Below are 17920 nucleotides of genomic sequence, written 5' to 3' on the forward strand. Positions count from 1 at the left end.
ACCTGCGTTACCAACGTACACACGAGAAAACAAAGTGTACAACTTTGTATAAAACCTTAATTACATTTTGAACTTTAATTAATTAATTTAAAGTCGATTGTTGCATGTAATGCTTAGTCACAAACTGTAATAGTAGGTGTTGCCGTACACTTAATGTTTGCCCATCACTTGAGCTTTGATTTCGTCATTAACGCACCAGTTTAATGTGATCCTGGACTTGATGCCCGAAAGCTTCAATTTTGTATGAGACGGGTGGGTCTTAAAATTCTGGTGCTCAAATACGTGGAAACTTTTCATCCATCCATCATGTCGGCATGAAACTGTGTGAACGTCTTTTGTCGAGATAACGTATCGGTCGGTTACCGAACGGATTTAAAAATGAACGATTATTTCTCAAATTTCGTACGTGATATAATTCGCATAGATATTTTTTTTGGTTGTTAAGTACTTAGGCACAGGAAACAATAATTTGTTTGGATTTAGAAATACGCACAATAACACAGGTGTACAAGTAGTCTTGCTTCCTGTGCTTAAAATGTAAAAAAAGTTATAAAGTATTCAAATATGATAAAATTATGATTATTCTCATTTATAATACTTATAGTTTTTGTTCGTTTTATGTACTAATGACCTATTAATTTATGTGGGCATTAATTTAATGTTATGCAATAAGTCAATGTCAACTCATTTAGGATTTATGAATGGTTTTCGAGATATTTCTAGAGTTAAACAACGTTCCCGTGAAACGGAATTCGGCTCGTTCCAGAATTCCAAGTTTTAATTATGAATTTTGAATACTAATTAAGGGAATAATTTACCTTATTTAATTTCAACTTGCGTATGATTATACGAGAAACAGGGTTCATTCAAGTGAATCGATTAAAGTTGGCAGTAAATTATATTCTGAACTATTTTAACTATTAAAATAGAGTTTTTTGTGTCATACTTTTAACTCTAGATTATAGAAAACATGGAAAGACTAAGTATATAGAAATACTATATACTACTGTTAACAATTCTCAGTGAAGTAGTTTAAATATTAATATGTTTTTCGATTCACTAATCGTTTCGTAAAAACTTATCTAATCTAAAAGGACCATAAGGTGCGTTGGTGATTCCAGTTAACCAATTGACAATATTTGCACATTGAGTCGACCGAAACTGAAATTAACTAGAATTTTTTGATAAAATATTTTGTATGATATTGTATCTTATTTATATGTTATCGATATATTGAAACTGTCTGATATTTAACCTTATTAAATAATCTTTTATACTTTGTACCTGTGTACAACTTTTGTTCACGACTTCGCCGCTATTTTAAGGATTTTCTTTCTTTTCCTGTTCCTGTAACCTCAGTAGTTCCTGTAACAACAACTATCCTCTGTTAATTGAGGATATTGGAGCTTGTATACTAGTGAAATAAATTAAAGAATCGGTTCGGCAGTTTCGGAGATTATTAACCACAAACAAAGAAACAACTTTCTAATCCATAAACAATCGTATTATTAAAGATTTAATAACATTGTCATATGTTATTATCAAATATTAGTCGTCGAGCGATAGTAGAAAGTCGTAAATAAAAATCTGATAGTGTTATCAATGTGTTTGGTATTTTTATTAGTTGTTTATTTGTCTGGCTGTGAATCTTTCACGTTCATCGAAACGTGACTTATGTAGTTCATTCATAATAGTCTGATACCCTGATTTATGTAATCTTTTAAACCTGACTGCACACCTGGTTTATATCTATAAATAGCTTAATTACAAATACGACTGTATTGTACTCCAATTTTATTATGTTTAAATCGATGATTGGATCTACGTAAACTGTTAAACCTTCGTGGTATGCTTGAAGATGTTTCAAATACGCCATTTTGATACAGTTTTAATCCATCAAACCTTGAGTACAAACATTCAAGTATTAGCTAGAGCAAGAAATTATGTACGACAGATATTGGATACCTTTGATTTGTGAGTTTTGCACTATAGATATTTTTATTTATTTTCAAGTAAAAACAGGAAGAAGTAGCGTATGTAATTGTTAACAGATTAAATTGATCCAGCCAATACATCAAATTAAAACCAAGACTTGATCGAGTAAAACTGGATTTCAGTACCGGGCATAAAAGCATGTGTCTTCTCTGTAATTCCTTCAATACATTGTATTTAATACTACCGTACACTGTTGCCAAGTAGATAAACAACTATCCGCAATCGATCAGTAATATTCCATTTGGTTGTTTCAGATTCATTGAGTTCAGTAGCCGATAAACTCGCTCGTGATAACATGTAAGTAACGTATCAAAGAATATGTCCATATAAAAAATGTCGTAAAGTTTTTTTTTTGCGGACGTTTCTGTGTTGCTACCCGCTTTGTTGTGTAGTTATGAGCTCATTCGGCAAACTGTTTGCTGCTAACTATTTGCCAAATCATTTTCTGCCTATTATTGGTTGTGAATGGTGTCAGTTCTATTGCAAAGACAAACTTTCGGCTTTATTTAATTTTGTACTTGCAAGCTAGTTTGCACCGAAACGTCAAGCAATCCAAGGTATAATACATGTTTAAGTTGATTCCTGTATTATATAAATAATATAGTAAACAAGTAATACAGAAGTTAAAAGTAAAAAGATAACGATCATTTAAGTAATAACTCAATCAATGAGATCCAAAATTCGTTAATTTAAAGTCGATCAATAAAGCCAAGGACCAAAACTTTGCCACACAAAGAAGCAATTTACAACCAACAATTTATAGCAAACTGTCTGCTAACTGTGAACTTTTAAAAGTGTAACTGTCGCAGATTACAATCGAGTTTGCAGAAAGAGCACAATATTCTCTTTGTATCTGCACCTATGCCTATTATTATCTGATCTGGACATGACCCCTCAAGTCGGTCTCCTTGAAAATATCAAAAGTTCAACGCTCCCTCAGTCTTTTTGATTTTCTAATTGCTTGTACATTATTTTTAGTACAAGCTGTGGGAAGTCTAATGGTATTCGCGTTTTTATTCCGCTACGAAATTAGATTTTGTATATTTTAACTTTTTTTCCATTAACATTAATTTCAAAACTGTTTTATACTAGGTCTATACATCTTTTAATAACATTATCGTTATAAATCACTTTTTGCGGTTTTTTATTCTATCAAGACCATTTAACAAAGGAAATGGCACAGGATAAGACGGTTGGAGTGAGAGAGGGGAGGCATTCTGCTAAGCAGTTCTTTATGTCGCTTTTAATGAAAACTACTTCGATAAAGCCTATTTTTGGGGGGTTCTAGAACCTACTATTATTAAAGCGATATGAGCGGCTATGATAGAACAAGTAATAAAAGCTACTGTGTCTTATTATTTAACGATACTAAAAGAATATATGATCTGCAGTTTTGCATTCATAATGCAGGTCTTTAACTGAAGTAGGAAATTGTAAAGTAAACGGTTCATTCATAATCTGTTCGAGTTCACGTTATCACACGACCTTAATACCATGTGTGCGACCTGTAACTATTATCGCAACTTATAAACACTTTGTATACCTTTACATTAAATGCTATAAACATGCACTACAGCTCCATGTATGTTAACTATAGGTCGATCTCGATAGCTTATAAATACAGCAGAAATGTGTTCAAATTAAACATAGGAGTTATTTTACGAAATTTAAAGTCTTAAACTGCTAATGACACCAGTCACATAGTAGCTTAATTACGAAGCCAAAACGTTACAAAGACTAATCCTGAGCTTAAACTCATTATTGATCTGCAGTCCGTCGGTTTATCAGATTTTTTTTTACTCTCAAATATAGACTAGACAGAAGAACATATAAATTCATATTTTTTGCTGAGCAAGAGTCAAAATTATGTTTATTTCTTAATAAATTAACGTACCATTCAACAAGCAGAAAATACCAACCATTCAAATATATAATCACCGTTTATTTTTCTCAATAACAACAATACGGATGGTATCTTACCGTTATCTGGGCACCGTAAATCAATGGGTGCAAATTTCAGTCTGCCGTAGTAAGTGGCTATTGTATTGTTTGATAGATAACCGAGGGGCGAACCATGGAGTACACCCTTGATGTGATTTACGTAATCATCTTGTTTGCCGTACTTTATTAGATACGAACACTGTGGTTAGGTATAGGGAAATTGGTGGGTCATGATTTATTGTGACAAGGTTGTAACCGGTGGCTCTGAGCAACAATGTCTTAGGTAAACGTAGCGTCTTGATAGAAGGAAATATGGATTTATTTGAGTGGTCCAATTGTAGCCTTTTGTTGCTTCAATGATGTAGATTTCCTCATATATATCATGAATCCTACTCGCATTAAGAAAGTTATCTAAGTATATGTCTAGTTCCATTTTAGTATTTAATACGTAATTAAACGAAAGTAATGCATGATTGTGTTAATCCGAGTTTCTTTACATTAGGCAAAAGTTTTAAAACTAAGAAGATGTTTATCAACAATTCTTTGCAAAGAACACTATCAAAAAGTAATAACCAAATTTAAAAAAGAAAAGCCATCATATTTAGCGGCTGCAAACAGGCTCGTTAATAGTCGTTAACCCATTTGTTTAAAAAAGACAACGTTACACCCTCAACAGCCCTTTACTCTTAGGGTTTGGCACCGCCACAAAGGCGAACGTGTGTCGCTCACGCTTCGAGCTATTAGCCTGTTATCCCCACTCGTGAAACGATGGCACGATGCTATCACTTGCATTGTTTAGCTTTCGAGATGCACATTTTTGGAGACACGAACTACTTGAGTTTTTGAGGGTGCAACGATGGAGTTCATAGCACTCTGTAGAGGTTTGAAGTTATGGATAAAGCTGTGTTCATAACTTTTTAGATGAGTTCTAATTTTGTATTATACGACTGGCTATGTTCTCCAATGTGTTGAGTGTTTTGCCAGTTGCAAGTTTTTAGATACCTGTATTGTACTGTTTTCAGAAGTGGATATAATATGGGAATGTGATTATTATTGTGACTAAGTTCAGATTATACTATAAAAGTAGATATCCCTATTTTAGTAAAGTTCTAAATATCTCGGGCACGCAGATACGATTCAAAAGTTCCCTAACATTCAGAAATACAAAAGTTCCAATTAAATGGCTATAGGACCTTGAATTTAAAGTAATAATATATGGTGGACTATTCTCAAAACTCTCACACGTCAAAATAACGTCATTAAATAACAATTTGTTCTAGAACATTGTCAGCGAGTACCTTATTTTCCTTTGTAATGAATTATTTATTGGTTCATCATATAAAAGCTTATTGCTTCAAGCTCGCTTCCAAGAATGTAACGCGTCATCGCTTGTGTACTATTCTAATGTTTCCATTGATTTGTGGGAAACTTACTTTATTAAGATATATTTCTTTATAAAATATATCATCTATATATTTATTTAAAGTCGTAAAAATATCTGTAAACAAAACTACAGAAAAACTGACCTTAGTTTTGTGTTATACTTGTAGTTCAACTAACTGAGACAATATATAAATATGTAACTGATTTCAATATTAAGTAGACCATAATGCTGTAACTAGAGCTTAATCTGAACTATAAAATGTATAGAAAGGTCTTTGAAGTCAAATTAATTTATCAATCGCATTGACATTACTGAGAAAATGAACAATTCTTGAAGGTGTTGTTAGTCTCAATCAATTTAATCAATGTTCCTTTAGTAAATGTTAAACGCAAACTTGCGCAAGCACGATTAAGGGTTCTTGATATATAGTACGTGCTAAATAACTATGTGTGTCTGAATATAGCAGCGAGCTGTTCGAGGAAAATTAATAACAGAAGACTTCATCACCTGCACTCTTCTACGTATTTTGATTTATATTTTACCTACTGCTAAGTATATTTTGACACACAAACTTAATTGGCGCGTAATAAAACAACAAAGTAATGTATGAGAATTCTGCATATATTTGCAAATTCACCATATGGTTAGTGGACATATGGTGAACGGGACTTGGCGGTAATATCTGACTGATCTGATTGATTTATACTCTTGGGTATTTTTTGACTTAATGTCTTTTATAAAGTGTATAAAGTTGATGCGGAAATAAACTAGCTGGACATCCTGTGGACAGGTGGCTTAATGGTAGAAGGTTACGATATGGGCTTGACAAAAAAAAAACTTGGATTATTTCACAGTACTTTGATTCTTGCATACCAAAAAAATTTGCTCAGAGCAACTACCTTTTAGAATGAAGTAGAGTCAAAAGTTATAGTTGTTTTAAAAATAGTTAAACTTGAAAAACTACTTTTAGTAACTATACCAGTGGTCAGGAAACGAATCTATAGAACTATAATAGCGACATTTCAACCCGGTAGGTACTAACTTTATAAAATTATTTATTGAACCGATAGCTTCCTGTATTCAAGGACTAATTTGTCAATAACTTGTACAAATTGACAGCTAACATTATTATTCGTATCACACCAATAGCTCTGATTGTGTTCGTACAAACACGACATTTATGTGATGATATATTTCAACACCAAATCATGTGTTATTGCCTACAGCCCTATTTCAATTTCTTTCGAGTGCTTATGTAATTTTCCCCTTGTTCGTTTTGCCGTGTGTGAATGGAAATGCGATCCTCGGTCCATGGGGTGAATAAATTCCATAGATCTCTTGGCCAACGTACTTTTAACGGTTTCCTAAGTATTATTGCTTGTTTTTGTTATGAAAATGATGTATGTGAGTTATTTTCTGGGTGATGTCGGATTGTTCTGAGGTATTGATTTGTAGCTGCCCATAAGGAAGGTTCTGTTCTATTGGTTTCTTATTAGTTTGCTTAATTTTACCATTTGTATATTGATTTATTCAACTTGCTGTGTAAGAAATCCTCGGATGAATGCAATCAATCCGGTATAACATAAGCTGACTAATCAAACGAATAAATAAGCAATATAGTAAGGCCATGTCAGTCACTCATCAATAACGGTTAGAAGGGATCTCTATCAGTACACAATACACATGATGTCCTTTTACGGAGGGCTGTAAAGTACCAAAGGTATGCAAGCGTTAGGTACTCAACTCGTCCTTAATGTAACTTAAGCTTATAAACTTACACATAGTTTTCCCTGGTTACCTCTCACGGACCATCTATGTGTGCAGTGCATATTTCTCTGCTTTGATCTCAAGCACATAGCGTGAGGAGGGTTGCTTGACGGCTCGATGTCGCAATATACATACGAACATCACAGCATACCGATATACGAACACGTTAACATAACATCCCCGGGTACAATATTTATATATTTACAAATGCCTTAGTCTGTAGTAAAAACATCATAAACATTCTTGCGTGTCTATTGTTAAAGAAATAGCACTGTCTGTGTTTTTACGTCCGTACGGAAACGTACACTCGGCTGCATTAATATGTAAGATTTTACTAAGCAATAAATCTGGTAAGCCGATACCGATTTATAAGCGCTCGCCACTGAAGCGCAAACGTTTTGACAACTGAACTCGCTTGATCTCATTCGACTCTCTTTTTATCAGTGTTCTTGCAATTTCCATTGTATAATTAAGATTACCAACTATGCGGTAATCTTTTTGTAGTATTAACAAAGGTACTGTGCGTGTGTTATTGAAATCTAAATTGCGATCGGTGTATTTCTTAGAATATACTTATCTGTTTTTAGAGTTTCTTCGATTGCTATTCCTGCTAGACGTGTTTCAACAATTTTCTGTACTAATGAGTCCAGGAAGCGGGGCCGGTAGGCGTGAAATACCACCCGGTTGATTGATACTGAGATTTTTAGAACAACATTTTTGACTCTATTTATTGACTTGCATTTCTTGTTTGTATTTTTAATTAATAATAAATTCTCCGCGTATTTTCACACATGAAAAATATTACCTCATTTTTCTTACATTCCTTTCACGCGATGATCGAGTCGTAATTTTAAATCAAATGTTTAGTCGGATTTCTTTTGCACTATTTCTTCGACTAAAATATGTTGGCGACTGTACTCTATATAAACCGTCGGTCGAAGCTGACCGTTTCGTTAAAACTTTATAGGTCGTATACCGGCCCGATGAGCGTACAGCCGGTGGATGATATGCAATCATACCGTGATTTACACACGTGTATTTTAACTATACTGTTATTGCACGTGCACTTTACATGTGTAAGTTTTACTACACCCATAGTACCTAGTTGTTAGGCTGAAGTTGCCGGTTAGTGGGCTGTCTTTGTGCAAGCCGCCTTGCTTAACAAAGTATAACTACTCATTAGGGTAAAGTCTGATTATGATTTGGTTTTCAATCTGTTCTAAACTTTGCAGCCGCTTAAATTTTGTTACTGTTCATGTTATAATTGTATTAGGCAAATAAAATGGGTTAATATTATTTTAATTGTATTTTTTTTTTGCAAAATTTTGATGCTGCTGAAGTTTTTCGTATACTGCAAATTTTTCCTTATAACAGCGCAAGTACGAACATACTTTTTAATCTAAACGTAATTACAATAAGTAATCAGATACTTTACAATATTAATTTATTCATAAGTTAGTACGCCTACGACCACTACTAGTACTTTAGGGAATTAACTTTCTGTCATCTCGCGGGACTTTCTCCGTTTTTGTTTGTCTCAAGGAGAGAAAAACAAAATGAACGCATTAAAATATGTTAATGTTGGTACACTATGAATAAATGAATGTTTAATTCGCGATGTTTAAGGTCGCGGGTTCGATGCCGTGCAAACAATAGGGTGGGGGCTCTTGATTTATATCGTAACGAGCAACAGTGCTTGGTGGCAATTTATTTTTTTTACAACCCGACTTGTAAAGGTCATCTGAATGTCTTTTATTTTTACTTGCGTGTGCTATTTTTATGATAATATATAAAAAAATATCTCCTCTTTTCTTTCAACAAAAGAAAATTTCTTTAGAAACGGTTTATCATAAATAATTGAATTATAATAATTCAGTCTTGGCAATAAATTGCTTGATAAAGTGTAAAATATATTTTTATTAAGTCTTAGTTTGAAAGCTGCGTTAGTATGAAAAGGTGTTATTTATTAATTAATTTATTCCTTTATATTTCATATTATTATGATAACATATAAAAAATGGCGACGTTAGTAGAAGGCATCGAAAGATAATGCACTCGTCACTTAAATGGCACACTGACATTATGAAAATAAGTATAATGTACCAATTTCTTTGTTCCATGTATTTTTACGCTCTAGAATAAACCTTATTTTTTTGAATTCTCGGATATTTTTTTATTTTGAGACACATAGCGCATGAGACGCATATTTCTTTTTTTTTTTTTTTTTTTTTCTTTTTTTAAAGACAACTCCCGCACTAAGAATTGCTCTTGTGTCGCGGGGACTTTTACAAACATACAAACAACGGACACAAAGCACAACCAGACCCGAAACAATTATTTGTGGATCGCACAAATAATTGCTCCGTGTGGGAATCGAACCCACGACCTCCCGATGCAGTGGTATCGGCGTGGTGACCTAAACCACTGCGCCACGGAGGCAGCTATAGAAAAGAAAAAATTGTTATGACTTAAATGTGTCCCGGTTTGAAAGTTTTTCAGTAATTATTTTGAGGAGGTTTGATATTAAAGGACATAAAAATTGATCAAAATTGATAAACATATCTATAAAGCCTACTTGACATTTAATACTGCAATATAATCAACAACATATTTCCATTCACACAAACAAATGCAAGAAATAACCGAGAATGAATTGCAAGAACGACAATATCGCGAAACTACTTCACCACTTCTCAATAACACTCGATAGTTTGGAGCACGGCTCTTGAACTTGATTTTATCTATCCATTGTTTGAGAATAACGCGAACAAACGGAATAAAAGCGGTTTGTTTTGTTGCATTCTATTGGTTTGACCGTGTCATATCTGTTTGTGAATTTCGATCGGACGTCGGCCGGCTGATTGAACGATGGAGTTGATAAAATACAGCTAGATTGACGATCCGTGTACAGATTTATTGTGCTAGTGCTTTATTTTCAACAGATAGAACTGTAGTTTTGAATGCTTTGCAGAATTGTGAAGTTGCCGGTGGCTTGCTGCAGTGGTAGTTGAGTTTCTTACGGGATCATTCTGAGATTGAAGTGATCTGATTTTGAAATTTATTTCAAAGATTTTATTATTTTGGATCGTTTACAATTAACGTTGCGTTAACAAGGTAGTTAATGACTCTTTTCAGAGGAATTAGTTGGGAAATTATCTATAATTATTCTTGGTCAGGCATTTAATGAATAGGTACTACGTTAAATCTTATTTGAAAAAAAAAAAGCTTTGCATGGTTTAACATTACAGGGGAATAAGCGCAGACATTTAGTTTTGTTTGCTTGACGTTTTGGCACAAGTTACACTGATCGTGGTCGCAAGCTGACTTAGCTAATAAGATTTTAATACATGCTTTATAATAAATATTATGGTTCCAAAGAGTCTACGAATGACTAGAACGAGTATAATATACGACAAAGTATACAAACAGTTTGAGAGATACGGAAACTGTATGAATTATTACACGGTTACGTTATATGACATAACACGTTTTACGTGCTTTATCTCACGTGGCTAACGTGGAAACCTTACAAGGACATTCTTACATATTCTTGTATGTTTATGTGCCTTTGAATGTAATAAAACAGATATAATGTAGTCTTTGAAGCAATTCTTAAGGATAGCTTCTTTTCGTTCAAAGAACAAGGGTTGTTCATTTAGATAATTAGAAATGAATGTTAAAAATCGGTATCCTATAGTAAACAACATTATAACAATTGATTTCTAAGTAGGTAATCAATATCAAGGGGTTATAACGTCTTACAATAAACATCACTAGGTACTTACTAATAGTACGTTGTAATATACATAGCTTTTAAAACTTAAAGGTTTTATAAAACTTACTGTTTTAGTGAAAAAGTTTACGAGTTACCATTAAATCAAATAAAGAAATAAAAAGCGAATGCTGTATTACCCAAATGATAATGACCACATTACATCAGTTCCATATAACAATAAACCAACTACTTATCATTTACCAAAATATACAAATTTACATACTTACTACTTCATCTTGGTTTCCTCGTATAAATAACCCACATTTCCGGCCTTATTAAGTTCTAAAAGTAGTAGAAATTAACCAAAAAAGTTTTGATAACATGTTATTACAGGAGTTCAAGTTAAGTATTAAGTTAATACCAGGTTGTGATACAAATGTATGGTTTAATTGTTGAAATAATTGAACTAAGTATTAACTGTTATTATGAAATTAAGCTGGGAGTCGGTTCCGTATTGTGGTTTCAATCACTGTGTGAGCGATTTACCCAATGCCTAACTAGATTTATAATAAGTTTGAAAGGTTGTCATTGGCGAATTTGTCATCTCTTAAAGTGTTAAAATAATCATAATGCGCCTATTAGTTTCATATTATGTTCAACTTTTTATTCTGTAGTTTGTAAGTTAACGGATTGTTCTGAACTAAGACAGTAACCTGACATCAGGACAACAACCCGTAATGAGTGATTACCGACGTAAAGAGTTTGTTTGTCTGTAATTTCTTCGAACCAATTAATCTTCAAGACTTGTTTGTTTAATAACCAGTCATCTGATTCCCGATTGTCTCATGAAACGATCGTATTACAAAAGGCATCGAAGTTCAATTGCGGACCCCCAAAAATCTTCGGCCTCCGTACAAAGGGCGCACAAATTGTCCTAATTGAAAGTTAACGTGCGTTAACTGACGTAATTACAACAATTGTTTATAATTAAAGGCGTTACTTTTTTTCACTAAAACAAGCACCGAATTATACAAAATTACTAGTTGTAATGTCTTCCGAACTTATCATTATGTCCGTTCTATGTCCCGGGAAATTATTCCTGGAAAAAGTTATTATACTATTGTTTCGTGTTATACGACATTCTACCTTAAACGCACGCAATACGGGTGTAGAAAGCAATCTTAGATATAAAGTGCAGCAATTTGACCAGAAATTAATTTACAAACAGAATTATATAATACGTCTCAAACAAAATGTAGTTGGAATATGAATTTTGATACTTTGACTTAAGGTTGGTGGTATAATTTTTTGACGGTATTTATTTTTTTGATCGACAGGTCAATTACCTAAGGGCACGCGCGCATTATAAACAAACTCAAACATGTTTAAATTAGTATACACATACAATTGATGTATGAGTGATCGAGAGCCACGGAATTGATCATTATCGAGCCGGTGGGTGGCCGTGTTATTATTTTTTTAATACAGTTTTTTATAAACTTTTTGGAAAACAGAAACATAATAATTGCGTGTGTACCTAATTGTTGATCGTGAATGGAAGCGTGTTCGATGTACACTTGTAATGATCTTGATACTTTCAGCTGTACGATGTTTTATAGAAAAATGTGTTTTTAAATGTTTTATTTTTCAAGTAAGTGACTTTTGAGCAAGTTTTTTGTAAAATGCTAAAACTTGCAGTGTACTAACACGATGAAAATTATTTAAGTGCTTTTATCACGCCACCGACCACTAAAATTGACGAGGCTCATAAAAATAAAAACGTGTTACATGGTTAAAGTACCTACTGATGTATAGAAAACTGCCTACATTTTTCTGAAAATGTAATATTGATTACGCAAAGCTCCTGAAAATATGAATTATGAGATCGTGTACATGTATAATGATAGGTTCCTATATCAAGGAAAGCTGATAGTAAAATAACAGTTAAATTCAAACAAACTTTCTCTTCATGAAAAACTGGCGTAACACGATTAAAATAAAAATAATTAAGCGAAACATTCTCTCGAATCTTAACAGTAATAAACATGTCAAACTATCAGTCCACAAAAACGTATACAACGAATCTTTTAATTCACTAACAACATAGCAACAGTCGAAGACACCTGCAGTTGATTTACAACCTCACAAAAAACAATCTCTACAAAAAAACCTAGGACCAAACATTAAAAAGCCATCGGTAGGGATATTAACAAATGTTTAGGAGTTTTAAGGGCTCATTACGGTAGAAGGGAAGTAGGGTAGGTTCAGATAACCATCAACCTCTGGACACCTGTCCGGTTGACGAAGTAAAAAATTAACCACTTTCAAAATTGTTGGTCAATGTGGAATGTACTAGGTCAGTTATACGACATTCATAATTAACTTGAAGAATTTCAAGCATTGATGTTAGTGTAATTTTTAATTAAGCTGCTTGATACACCGAATTATTTCGCCCATTCTGCGTCAGTCACCAGCTGAATATTTACAGCAAAAAGTTCAATGAATTAAATTGTAGGTACGTAATTCAATTAGTGTGCAAAGTCCGATGCGATAAAAAGTAGATACGCACTATCCTAAGTTCAAAATACCCATTTCAAGCGTACAATCTGACCTATGATATAAAACTTTAATGGATAAAGGTGAACATTTTAACACCTCAGTTTGTTAAATCCCGAGGATTAACCTCAACAAAGATACAACCTCAACAAAATAATTAAATGTAGACGAAGATTGTCTGAAAACAAATTTTCTAGACGTCTGCAAAGTTTCGTCTAATTATCATCTCAAATAAGCTGCGTTATGCCGTCCCATTGTGTTTGTTTCAATAACGAGTTCGCTGTTCACCCTTCTCGAAGAAAGCTAGGTAATCTCCCCATTGCGTAATAATTAATTCCGTGAATTCATAAGAATCGCAACTTTAATTTAATATCACTCAAGCTTTTTATTTCACGAAGAACTCATACATCAATGGTTTGCCGATAAATCATTAAATCCACCACTAATAGGAGGCACTTGGTTAAATCGAAGTAGCTACTAAATTACACAGGAAAGGCGGCCAAAATTAATCGATCCCGGATGCGAATCGAATAAACACTAATTTGGGCAACAAAAAATACTCGTAATATAGTAGAAACACAAAGCGATACACGAATCGAGGAAACTCGAGCAGGTGATGGCAATTACCGAATAGATACAGATGTTGGGATGAAACAAAGCTCCACATTAAAACCGGACCACCTTACCATACACCTTTAGGCCTTTACACTTCACCAAACAGCTGCCATCATTAAAAAGGGAAGTGTCATAAATGACGCCTCGGATAATGTTTGTTTTACAATGGCCAGTGCCAAGACAATAGTTGGGTTTCTCCTACAAAATGTTATTACAGACAAAAATCATCTCTGCTAACATACCACCCATAGATTCCGATTCATGAGCGTCAGTACCATAAAAGACTCCATCACAATGGATTCCGTTCATCTTTTGTTCTCGAGGGTGGCTGGTGAAATGGCCGCGTCTTCCCGGTAAGAGGATTCGTTTTTGTTGTTACTGATGAATAAATTTTTATTTACCTCCAGCGCCGACAAAAGTCTACTGAGGGATGCTCTCGGTGTGCTCCACCAATTGTTTCTCAAGTACCAACATTTCTTTGAATTGTCTTTTTTACGATAATTATCAAAGAAACCATGGTTTTCCTGTTGAAATCAAATTGGTCGGCAGTTGTCATTGAACAGATTCTCTGAATGAAGTGTCATACTTTTTATGAAGTTATTGTGTTATACACAAGTTACGTACAAAAGAACGTATAAATCAAAAATATGTTCTCACCGCTTGGACCAGTTACAATTAGTCGACGTGTTCAATATATCACGAGCAACAAATGCGAACGTTACCTCAATCTGATATCGGTCCGCGCCAAATGTTTTTTTACACCAAAAGAAGTGAGGGCTTTAGGTAGGCGCCAAAAAGCCGCCGTTCTGAGAACGGGAATGAATGAAAAAAGCCATAAACCAAAGTTGTGCCTCACCGACAAACGGTTTCACGTGCCGATGCACCAAAACCCTCCGATGCTTAACAATTTAACGATAAACGAAAAATTGGCCCTTTTTTGTGAGCGCCTTATCTGTGCCTTTGAGTGGATCACTATGGCGATTAGAAACTCTTTAATTACGCCAATGTCATGTTGCTTTGATGTTTGATTACTTGAGTGAATACAGAAATACGAACAAAGGTAAGTAGGCGGTCAGGTTGCTTTGTAAACTTAAGATTGTACAGCTTTTGTTCAACTTTGTTTGGTATAAATCTCGCAAGGCTAATTTGGAGTCGTTTGACGAAATCCGATCGAGGTGAAATTGTACCTATACTAACAAGTAATTGTTTTGTACAAAATAAGAAGCTAAATTCTTGCCCGGAAACTAGTTTATAAACGAGTTAAAACCATTTCTGATTGTATGTTTTAATGTCTTGTATGTTAAATATAATTTCGCGACTAGTGTTGTATAAAATCAGATACAGAACAGATAGGTCTATGTTCCGAACATGTCTCACCAACTCGACCAAAGCCTCAAAACAATTTGCTCTACCTCTATATAATTGACTTGAGAGATAAACTATTAGAAAATCCGTTCTCATCTCCTACCATCCGGTACTCCTTTGGGAAGGCTAAGATCATTTCGCCGTTTCCTTTGTGGTCTACCGCGGTCCACGGTGTCTTGGGAACCCTTGTGGTTACTTATAAACTAGAAAGGGTGTATTATAACTATTGTTCTTATTGCCGTGTGCCCGAGGTTACGCACAACGCGGTCGGATTTAATCCTTTTCGGTTTATTGTAAAGCCTGGGAGACTTCTTTAAACCGTTGTTATACAAAGTTGTATATTAATAATTCTATTTTATAATCGGATGTATTTATTTTGTAGAATATTAACGTATACCATGTATGGAAGCGTGAACCGGAAGAAAAGGCCCAGGGCGGCCAGGTCACGTCTCTTGAATGTTGTTTAAATTTCATTAATTTAAAGGAAATAAGTGAGGTGTATGCTGCTCTTATGTGAGTGAAACGAAGAATAACAATTCGCTATTCCCGCTTGCACTGAAACCTCCGCCAACAATATAATCTAATATCCTGCAGATTTAATCTAATATGTCCAAGCCCTTGTACTGCAAATTGCCTTTGTTCACTAATTTCGTGCACTCGTATTCATTTAAATCCATTCATTACATTGATTAATAACTCGTGAGAGTCGGAATTTCGACAGTTCCTTTGATCGAGAACTGATGGCAAAATAATGGCAGGGTGTAAGATTGAAGTACGAAATTTTTGCATTTTTGCCACCTATGCACCTTGCATCATTTGTACAAGTCACCGGCGGGAGAGTCGAGGTACCGATAATTACATTATGTCATGACGGAGTTTTCGAAAGCGTTGCGATTGATCGCTTTCCCCTGATATGTTCATTAAGTTTTATATTTTAATAATATTATATTATTTTGATGATCGGTAAATATTTTTACTTTCCAACAATTTATTCTCAGCACCGCACAATTTGGCCGGTTCACGCCCTCCGTATTTATTTACCGTAATTTCTCTCTGCGATTGTTATCCGTTCATCCCCTAAAATATTTTTGTGAAAGAAAAAATAACGTTTTTAAAAACGATTATTCGGCCGGTATAAAAATCGCGTGCCTTTTCACCCAACGTTGGAACAATAAGATGATTAGCAACCCTTAGGCCAACTCGCTCCCTTTTTAAACGATAGAATTACTTCTCGGAACTTTGTTACGATGTTTTGATAGCCGGGGTCGTTACACGCTCAGAAATCTTTCATTTGAGTGCTCGCGATTTTTCGCTTAAGTTTTTTTATTAAGCCTATTAGCGGTAATTTTAAGTTACTCGCAATTTTGCAATTTCATAGTCAAAGTTTGTAGATAACTTTTTGTCTTCCGTAGGTAATTTGCATTGTGATTATATCGCTTTAGCGGCGAAGGAAAACATTGTGAACCCGCTTGTTTGAGAGTTCACCGCAAAAGTTTTAAAGGTGTATGAATTATACAAGTTTACGTGCGTCGGCTCTTCACCCCACTTACAACGAGCGAGACATGCACAATCTGAATTTCGAAAGTTTATGACTAAGATACTAAAGCAGGTGAACTGGATTTTTCGTAATTAAATTCCTGTAAATGCATGCATCCATAATATAAGCAAATTCACAATACGTCATCTCCAAGTCACCTAAAATGCAATCAAAGTTTTGTAAACAAACGTAAAGTTATTTCAAAATACTTGGCGGTGTGTCACTACAGTCGGCTATGAGGTAATAACGCACTAAATTGACAGCAACACATTTCATTGCCAATGCAAAGGTCGGTCATTCACAGTCTACGTTCGTTTTGATCGTGTCAAGGTGAAGTTGGGTTGCATTCATTAAACCGTCTCTCAAATAGTGGCGGCAAGTCTGCCATGAGCTGCCGTAGTTTACAAATAGTGTTTGAATGGAACTCCCTTACATTGATACTAGGAAACTAGCTTTTATGTAGCTGTACAGTTGTAACTAGAAGGTCTACTAGGCTTGTTGTGATTCTATTTTGCTAATATTCCGTCTTTCATATTTATCTGTTGCTCCTTTTGCAATGTATGAATTCTACTAATGCAGAAAGTGGTTAACTTGATGCTACTTCATAGCATTTCCTGAAAAAATCTAACTAGTATTAGATGTCCGTGACGTAGTAAATATTAAAACAGTGTTTTTTTTTAATACTTAATTCACCAATCTGATAAATACTTCAAATTTTGTCCTGTGAATATCTGTATCAAAAGCCTTTTACATCACATCACATCTCATCTATTGTACTTAATACAAGTCTATAATATGGAATGTATAGTAACATTAGCTGTTTATAATTCTCTTAAGCCGCCACAGATTAAGTCGTCCTCCATAAGGTTAATATGACAGTTTAACAAGACAATTAAGTATCAAATTGGTTCGGGATCAATTAACAGATTTCTGGGAAGCCGAGGGTTCATTGTTTAGGTGCTTTGAAGGTTAATTGTAGTGGAGACTCAAGGACATGGCCTATTATGTTTTGGTGATATAGAACCTTGTATTATGGTCAGGTTAT

General features: G+C 34.3%; 1 long non-coding RNA gene across 1 annotated transcript in view; it reads left to right on the forward strand.

The window, feature by feature from the left end:
- Positions 1 to 2247: 2247 nt before the first annotated feature.
- LOC142978497 (uncharacterized) overlaps positions 2248 to 17920 on the forward strand; it is a 70168-nt gene continuing 54495 nt past the window's right edge. The window contains exon 1 of the long non-coding RNA XR_012959761.1: positions 2248 to 2292. This is a non-coding gene — a long non-coding RNA (uncharacterized LOC142978497). The remainder of the gene's footprint in view (positions 2293 to 17920) is intronic.

This window comes from Anticarsia gemmatalis, chromosome 14 (assembly GCF_050436995.1).
Source record: "Anticarsia gemmatalis isolate Benzon Research Colony breed Stoneville strain chromosome 14, ilAntGemm2 primary, whole genome shotgun sequence".
Lineage (NCBI taxonomy): Eukaryota > Metazoa > Arthropoda > Insecta > Lepidoptera > Erebidae > Anticarsia > Anticarsia gemmatalis.